Source organism: Eumetopias jubatus, unplaced genomic scaffold (assembly GCF_037043125.1).
Source record: "Eumetopias jubatus isolate StellerSeaLion01/CBP00866 unplaced genomic scaffold, mEumJub1_p1.0 scaffold_7, whole genome shotgun sequence".
Taxonomy (NCBI): Eukaryota; Metazoa; Chordata; class Mammalia; order Carnivora; family Otariidae; genus Eumetopias; species Eumetopias jubatus.
Genome location: NW_028274813.1, coordinates 33432629 through 33441100, shown reverse-complemented (window position 1 = coordinate 33441100; position 8472 = coordinate 33432629). Strand labels below are relative to the sequence as shown.

Sequence of the window (8472 nt, the reverse complement as noted above, 5' to 3'; positions counted from 1 at the left end):
CAGGGCCTGTGACTTGAGATGGTGGGAGGGGTGGGCAGGGACCAGACCAGTCAGGTCGAGTTTAGGCATTTTGATTTTTGTCTGAGTAGAATGGTGAATCATTGAAGGGCTTAAACAAGTGACACTACATGGCTTCCATTGTCAAGCGTCACTGTGGCTGCAGGTCTGGGAACAGGCTTTAGGAGCAGGAGTGGGAAGAGTGAGAGGATGAGAGAGAGACAGAGAGACGGTGGAGTCGCGTGAGGGAGAGGCGTGGGGATTTGGAGACATATTTGGAAGGTTGGACCCAGAGGACTGGCTGATGGGCTGGGGTGGGGGGTGGGGAGGAGTCAGGCTGCAGGTTAGACCTGCAGCTGGAGCAGCCCGTGCTGGGAGAGTGGCGCCGTTTACCAATGTGGGGGAGACCGGTGGGGGCCAGGGGGCCGAAGGGTGCCGAGTGAGAAGAGGACAAGGTCTTCAGGCTTGGCCTGACTCCAAAGTCAAGGAACTTATTATCTCATGTTCCTTCCCAGCCTCAAGAGTACGGCCTGGTAACCCAATTTTACAGGCTGAGGAAACCAGGTCGAGCCCGATGAAGTCAAGGGTCAGGGCTGAGAGATAACACCAAAGAGTCTGTTTGCCATTTGCGTTCCTCTGCACCCAGCCTAGCACCTTCTTTCCTGGCCCAGCTATGAAATCCCCTCGCAGATATCTCACCAAGGCCACTTTGAGCCATCTTGGCCAAGTGCCCAGGACAGGATGCTCTGGCCCCAAGATATTTTGTCCTGTCTCTCCTCTCCCCTTGAGCCTTCCTCCTTTTCTCAGAGAGCCTTTTCGACGGCCCTGCCTCGGGTGTCTGCAGCCGTGCCCTTACCTGCAAAAGGGAGATAATAATCACGCCTGTCTCGTGAGGTTGTTGTGAAACTCTAGTGAGTAGCTTTGTAAAGACTAAACAAGAAAGTGTTCAGTGCAGTGTCAGGAATGGACTCTTGGTCCTATTTTAGCAGCGGCAGCAGCAGGTTTTCATCAGCAGGTGTGCTTTAGGGGGAAAGGTCTCTGATACACTGACATTCTGAAAGCAGGTGCAGAGCTGAAAGATGCAGCCTGCCGGAGTCGAGTTTGAAGATGGACCCAAGAGCTCATGACATTTCACAGTCCCCAGACTCCAGGCACGGGGGAGCAGTATCCATCTACAACGATTTTTTTCTTCAGTCTCGGGCAATATGGGGAAAAAACGTAAGTGATATAGTGGATTTTTCTTAAATCTAACTTAATTCTGTTTTTCAGTTTTGAGATTTTTGTCCTTTACACTTTTGATATTAAAATATTCTTTCTTTATAAAATGTTAGTGATACTTGCGGGTGACATGGTTATTTGCGACGATTTTAACTGGTCCATGAAATTCAAAATCTGAAAACCACTCATCTTTTTACCATTGGAGAAACTAAGTCCACAGGTGAGGAGTGACTTGCCCAGGTCACAAGCCCAATTTGTGACAGAGCCCGTGCTCCTGACTTTCAGTCTCATGTGCTTTCACAGGACTCTTCCATGGTCTCTTTACTCTCTTTCACTTGCCAGGGACTGAAACTAAACTCAAACTATCTCCAGCAAAAGGGAAGAACTCAAGAAGAATTTCAACCAGAAAAAAAGAGAAATAGTCATGGCAGGAAAAAACATTGGATGCTCATGAAACACCAAGGACTAGATGACATCACCAGTTTCCCCTCTGTGTTTCAAAACCCACGAGCAGTCTTTTCCTCATTTCCCACCCCCATCCTTTCCGATACACACACACATATACACCACACAAACACACACGACATGCACATACACGTACCACACCCCACCCGCCACATACATACCACACACACACACACACATTACATGCACATATATGCACACCACACACACACCACACACACAATACACACATACCACACACACACCACATAATACACACAACACACACACTATACCACATATATACACATACCACACACACTACATGCACATACATACCATACCACACACATACCACACAAACATACTGCATGCATATACACACTACACCACACCACACATACCACGCACACATCACATATACGTCACACACACCACACATACACGCACCCCACAAACATAAACCACATAAGCACATACCACACATACCACACCACACATACACACACCCCACATACAAACATATACCACATAAACCCATACCACACTACACATACCACACACACATACCACACCACACATACAACACATACCCACCCATACCACACCACACACACACACCCCACATACAAACATATGCCACAATAAACCCATACCACACTACACATACCACACATACATATACATGCACCCCACACACCACACCATGCACCACACATACACACACCCCCCACACACACCCCACACACTCCTCATTCTATGTAGGCCCCTTGAGATCCACTCTTTGACACACTGTACCCTCACTCAAGCCTTCTCTCAGGATGCACCAGCCAGGAGTGTCTAATCCATTCCCCATCCCACCCATCTCACTTGTTCTTCAAGGACTACCTTGAGCTTCCCTAGCCAAGGTCAACAGAACACACTATCCCCAGCTGCCTTTCAGCCCTAATTTATTAGCTGGGTAATTATGGGAAGCATCTGCATTTTCTTCATTGCATTGGTGATGATCTGCACGCATTCAGAGAACTAAAAATAAACAGGAGATCTGACTTGTTTGAAGCTGGTTCAATGTTTATTTTCTCAAAGATTGAATTTCCTTGATATGGATGTAAAGTTATATGAAATGGGCCTTAGGTGCATAGACTATGGTCTGTGACTTGAATATATAGGTGGGTAGGATTTGCGCTGAAAATCTTAGCTGCAAAATCTGTCTCTCTCACTTTGTCACCCTCTGGATAATGCATGGGCACCAGCCTCCACGCTCAAGACCCCTTGCAGGAAACCCAGGTGACCACTGTGTGAGCAGAGCCATCTTTCCTATGGGTCCTCTTTACAAAGCCATACCTCCAAGGAAAGGACCATATGTAATCTACACCCTAACACCCAGGGCTGACTGCTCCAGTAGACTCAGTAGACCAAGTGCCTAGGTTCCCATCATTGTTAATGTTATGTGTCAGGTTGGCTGGCTCACGAAGTGCCCAGATATTTGGTTAAACAGTATTCTTCTGGGTGTGTCCGTGAGGGAGTTTCTGGATGAGATTAACATTTGAATCAGTAGACTGAGTAAAGCAGATTGCCGTCTCCAATGTGGGTGGGCCTCATCCAGTCCTCTGGAGGCCTGAATAGAACAAAAAAGGCAGAGTAAGGGAGAATTCATTCTTTCTACCTGTCTTTGAGCTGGCATGTTGATCTTCTCCAGCCTTTGATCTCAGACTTGGACTGGAACTTACACCATTAGCCCTCCTGGTTCTCAGACCTTTGTACTAGAACTGGAGTGATTCTCTCTCTCTCTCTCTCTCTCTCTACTTTCCAGAGGAACAGAATTTTAAGAATGAGTTTTCTGAATTGGTTCTGGGTGTCTAAAATTGGCTTTCTAATCTTATTAGACCTAAAGATGCTAATGACTGTATTTCTAGTAGTAGAAAGAACACTGATAGTCCATGGAGTAATCTGGCAATAGAGATATGCAAAATTATTCCTTTGGATACTCCTAATCAACCACTTATAAGATGCAAGGAGCCAAGTAATGGTGTTTATAATGCTATCATACCTTTTCATACATTATGGAAAATTAAAGAATATAATGAGTTTGGCTGGTTGCTCCTATTACCAGTGGATAAAATGGTGAAAGGAAAGGATGAGTTCAGGGATTGGAATTCCCAGCTCAAATGCTGCCAAATGAGCTTCTGTGTCTGCCCTGAAGAGAGCCTTATCTCCTGAAGGTGCAGAGCTGAGCCTGCTGAAAATCAAGCACAGAATGTTGTCCTGCCACTAGCTGAATTACAACCCAAGTTTAACTCCTACCCTCACAAGGCGTCTACTGTTAAAGACATTGACTGAGAAAGAATGGGATCCCCTAACTTGGAATGGGGACATGTAAGAAGACCCTGATGAAGCTAGGGATGTTGAGCTCCCAAATTTTGAAGAGTCTTCTTTGCCAGAGGAAGCAGCCTCCCCACCTCCAGTAGCAGCCTTTCCCTCTCATCCGAGGGCACTAACCCAGCAATGTCCTCCCCTGAGGCATTGCCATGCGAGACAATGCTGATTCTCCTCAGGACCCACCCCCATCACTTCTCTGCTTCTAGACCTACAGCCAGACTCAAGTCCCAGCGGACCCCTAAAGATGAGCTACAAAATGGGACCCATGAGGAGGTGTGCTACCCTTCAAAAGAACTATTTGAGTTTTCTAATTTATGCAGACAAATCTGGGGAACGTGTGTGTGAATGAATCCTGGGGGTGTAGGATAATGGTGGAAAGAACGTAAAGTTGGATCAGGCCAAATTCATTGACATGGGTTCACTAGGCAGAAATTCGGCATTTAATGTCTCAGCTCAGGGAATCATGAAGGACTGAACATATTTCAACAGTTTGTCTGAAATATGGATCAAGAGGTGACCCACAGTGAGTGAATTAGAAATGCCTTGCCAGCCTTAGTTTAATGTAGAGGAAGAAAGTCAAAGGGTTAGGGAGATTGGAATTTTAGAGAGGATTTATTATTTAAGATTTACTCACCCAGGGCACCTGAGTGGCTCAGTCGTTAAGTGTCTGCCTTTGGCTCAGGTCATGATCCCGGGGTCCTGGGATCGAGCCCCACATCGGGCTCCCTGCTCGGCAGGAAGCCTGCTCTCCCTCTCCCACTCCCTCCCTGCTTGTGTTCCTGCTCTCGCTGTCTCTCTCTGTCAAATAAATAAACAAAATCTTTAAAAAAAAAAAATTTACTCACCCACACTGGGAGAGTCCAGAAGACATACCCTCCACCACTGCTGTGAGAAATCAATTCGTGAAGGGAGCCCAGGCATCCTTGAAGAGCTCTGGAATCACTCTTCTCTATAGGCCAGACCTTATAGTCAGGACTGCTGACTGAATCGGAAAACCTAAAAAACCTGAACGCAGGTGGGAGTAATTGGAATCTGGTATGGTAGGGGTCAAATATCAGCCCTCAACTGCCAGAGGCAAAGTGGGCATGGTTATGGTAAAGGACAGCAGAGCCAAAGCAGCAATGAGAGTAGTCTGACTCCCATAGACCTATGGTGTTGGCTAGTTGATCATGGTGTTCCTCAAAGTGGAACACATAGGAAGCCTACTAAATTCTTACTTGATCTGTATTAGCAGATGCGGTCTAGGTCAAATAAACAAAAGTCTAACCTGAATCATAAAAACAGAGTCATGCCCCCTCAATTAGTTCCCAGAGGTGAACCAATTTAAATACCCAGAACCCCATAAATGCAGGAAAAGGCAGGTTCCCTTAAGGAAGGAGCCCAGAATTTATACTGTGAAACTTTCTCCTAGCCTAGCCTTCCCCAAAGGGACCTATGGCCTTTTGCTTTACTTAAACGTTTTTACTTTTTAACAACTTTAACTTCTTACTTTTACTTTTAGCTGTGTATTGGGAAAAAGAAAATAATCAGGCCCTTCAGGGACTACTAAGAATTGATTCTAAAATGACATTAATTCCAAGAGACTCAAAATGTCCCTGTGGCCTACCAGAGTAGGGGCTTGTGGAAGTCAGGTGATAATGGAATTTTAACTCAGATTCATTTCCCAGTGGGCCCAGTGGGTCCCTGTCTTAGTCCATTCAGGCTGCTTTAACAGAATGCCACAGACTGGGTGGCTTATAAACCGAAATGTGTTGCTCACAATTCTGAAAGCCAGAAGTCCAAGATCAGGGTGCCAGCATGGTTGGGTGAAGGCCTTCTTCTGAGTTGCAGACTTTTCATTGTATCCTCGCATGGTGGAAGGAGCTAGGGAGCCCTGTGGGATCTTTTTTACAAGAGCACTACTCCTATTACCTCCCAAAGGCCCCACCTATTCATACTATCACCTTTAGGGGTTAGGATTTCAACCTATGAATTTTGAAGGGACACAAACATTCAGGCCATTGCAGTCCTCAAGCCCATCCTGTGGTTATTTCCCTAGTTCCAAAATGCATCATTGGAATAGATATACTCAGCAGCTGGTTTAATCCCCACCTTGGTTCCCTGACCTGTGGAGTGAGGATTATTATGGTAGGAAAGGTCAACTGAAGCCACTAGGACTGCCTCTATCTAGAAAAAATGGTAAACAAAAGCACTACCACAGTCCTGGAAGGATTGCAGAAATTAGCGTCCCTGATACCTTACATGCAGCCGTTGGGCTGGCAAATGCTTTTTTCTTGACACCTTTTAGTACAGATTACCAGAAGGAGTTTGCTTTCAGCTGTCAGGGCCAGCAATATATCTTCACTATCTTCCCTCAGAGGTATACCAGTCCTTCAGCCCAATGTCATAATTTAGTTCACGGGGACCTTGATCTCTTTTTCTCTTCCACAAGATGTCACACTGGCCCATTACATTGATGACAATAGCTGATTGACCTCGTAAACGAGAAGTAGCAACTACACTAGAGTTATCGGTAAGACATTTGCATGTCGGAGGGTAGAAACAAATCCCATAAAAATCCAGGGGGCCTTTTACCTCAGTGAAATTTCTAGGTGTCCAGCGGTGTGGAACATGTCAAGATATCCCTGGTAAGGTGAAGGATAGGTTGCATCTGGCTCCTCCTACAACCAAGAAAGAGACACAGTGTTCTGTGGGCCTCTACTGTTTGGACGCAACATACTCCTCATCCGGTGTGTTACTCTAGCCCTAGGGACCGAAAAAGCTGCTAGTTTTCAGTGGGCTCAGAAAGGAGAAGGCTCTGCCACAGGTCCAAGCTGTCGCGCAAGCTGTCCTGCCACTAGGGCCTTACGAGCCAGTCAATCCAATGGTGCTTGAAGGGCCAGCAGCAGATAGAGATGCTGTTTGGAGTCCTTAGCAGGCCATTAGAGGTGAATTACAGCACTCAGCCCTTAGGATTTTGCAGCAAAGCCCTGCCATCCTCCGAAGTTAACTATTCTCCTTTTGAGAAACAGCTCTTTGTCTGCTCCTGGGCCTCAGCAAAGACTGAACACTTAACCATGGGCCACCAAGTCACCAGGCAACCTGAGCTCCCCATTGTGAACCAGATGTTATAGGACCCACCAAACCATGATGGTGTACTCCATCATCAAACAGAAATAATATATATAGGAAGGCGCCTGGGTGGCTCAGTTGGTTGGGCGACTGCCTTCAGCTCAGGTCATGATCCTGGAGTCCTGGGATCGAGTCCCGCATCGGGCTCCCTGCTCAGTGGAGAGTCTGCTTCTCCCTCTGACCCTCCCCCATCTCATGCTCTATCTCATTCTCTCTCAAATAAATAAAATCTTTAAAAAAAAAAAAAATATATATATATATATATATATATACAGGATCCTGCTTGAGCAGACCCTGGCCTGAAGGCAGAAGTAAGATACAACACAGAGAAGTGCCCAAAGGCTCATGGCCCCCCACCCTGGCTCCCCTGCAGTCTCTCTCCCAGCCCGCACGTGTAACCTCATGGGGAGTTCCTTGCGATCAGTGGACAGAGGAAGAGAAGACACAGGCCTGGTTTACAGATGGCTCTTCATGATATGCAGGCACAGCTGGATGTGGTCGGCCGTGACACTGCAGCCCCTCTCTGGGACAGCCCTGAAGGCAGTGGTGAAGGGAAATCCTCCCAGTGGGCAGAACTTAGGCAGCGCGCCTGGGTTTTCATTTTGTTTGGGAGGAGAAATACGAGACGTGTGATTATACATCGATTCATGGGCTGTGGCCAGTGGTTTGACTGGACAGTCAGGGATTTGGGACAAGCATGATTGGAAAATTGGTGACAAGGAAATTTGAGGCAGAGTTATGTGGATAAACTTCTCTGAATAGAGGGGGGGTGGTGGGAAACATGAAGATATTTGTGTCCTATGTGAATTCTCACCAAAGGGTGACGTCAGCGGAGGAGGATTTTAATATTCAAATGAATTGGATGACCTGTCCTATGGACAGTCAGCCTCTTTCCCCAGCCACCCCACCAACACCCAACAGGCTCATGAATGAAGTGGCCATGGTGCAAGGCATGGTGGCTATACAGGGCTCAGCAGCATGGACTTGTTCTCACCGAGGCCAGCTTGGCCACTGATGAGTGCCTCAACTGCTGGCAACAGAGACACACACCGAGCCCCTGACATGGCACCACTCTCCAGGGTGATCATCTCACTTACCCGGGGGTAGGGTGATGACATGGAACCACTTCTGTCGTGGAAGAGGCATCATTTTGTTCTTCCTAGAATAGGCACTCTGGACACAGATTTACCTTCCCTGTAGTGCCATGCTTCTGCTGAAACTGCCATCCTTGGACTTACAGAATGCCTGATACACCACTATGGTATTCCACCCAGCATTGCTTCTGACCAAGGAACTCACTTCCCAGCAAAATAAGTGCCACAA

At 46.8% G+C, this 8472-nt stretch overlaps 1 long non-coding RNA gene across 1 annotated transcript; it reads right to left on the bottom strand.

Annotated features, from left to right (window-relative positions):
* Positions 1–2728: 2728 nt before the first annotated feature.
* On the bottom strand, positions 2729–7386 carry LOC148163869 (uncharacterized). Its single transcript, XR_015768490.1, has 3 exons — positions 6613–7386; positions 4884–5043; positions 2729–3277 (listed from the first exon to the last, which is right to left on the bottom strand). It is a non-coding gene; the product is annotated as an uncharacterized LOC148163869 (long non-coding RNA).
* Positions 7387–8472: the final 1086 nt, after the last annotated feature.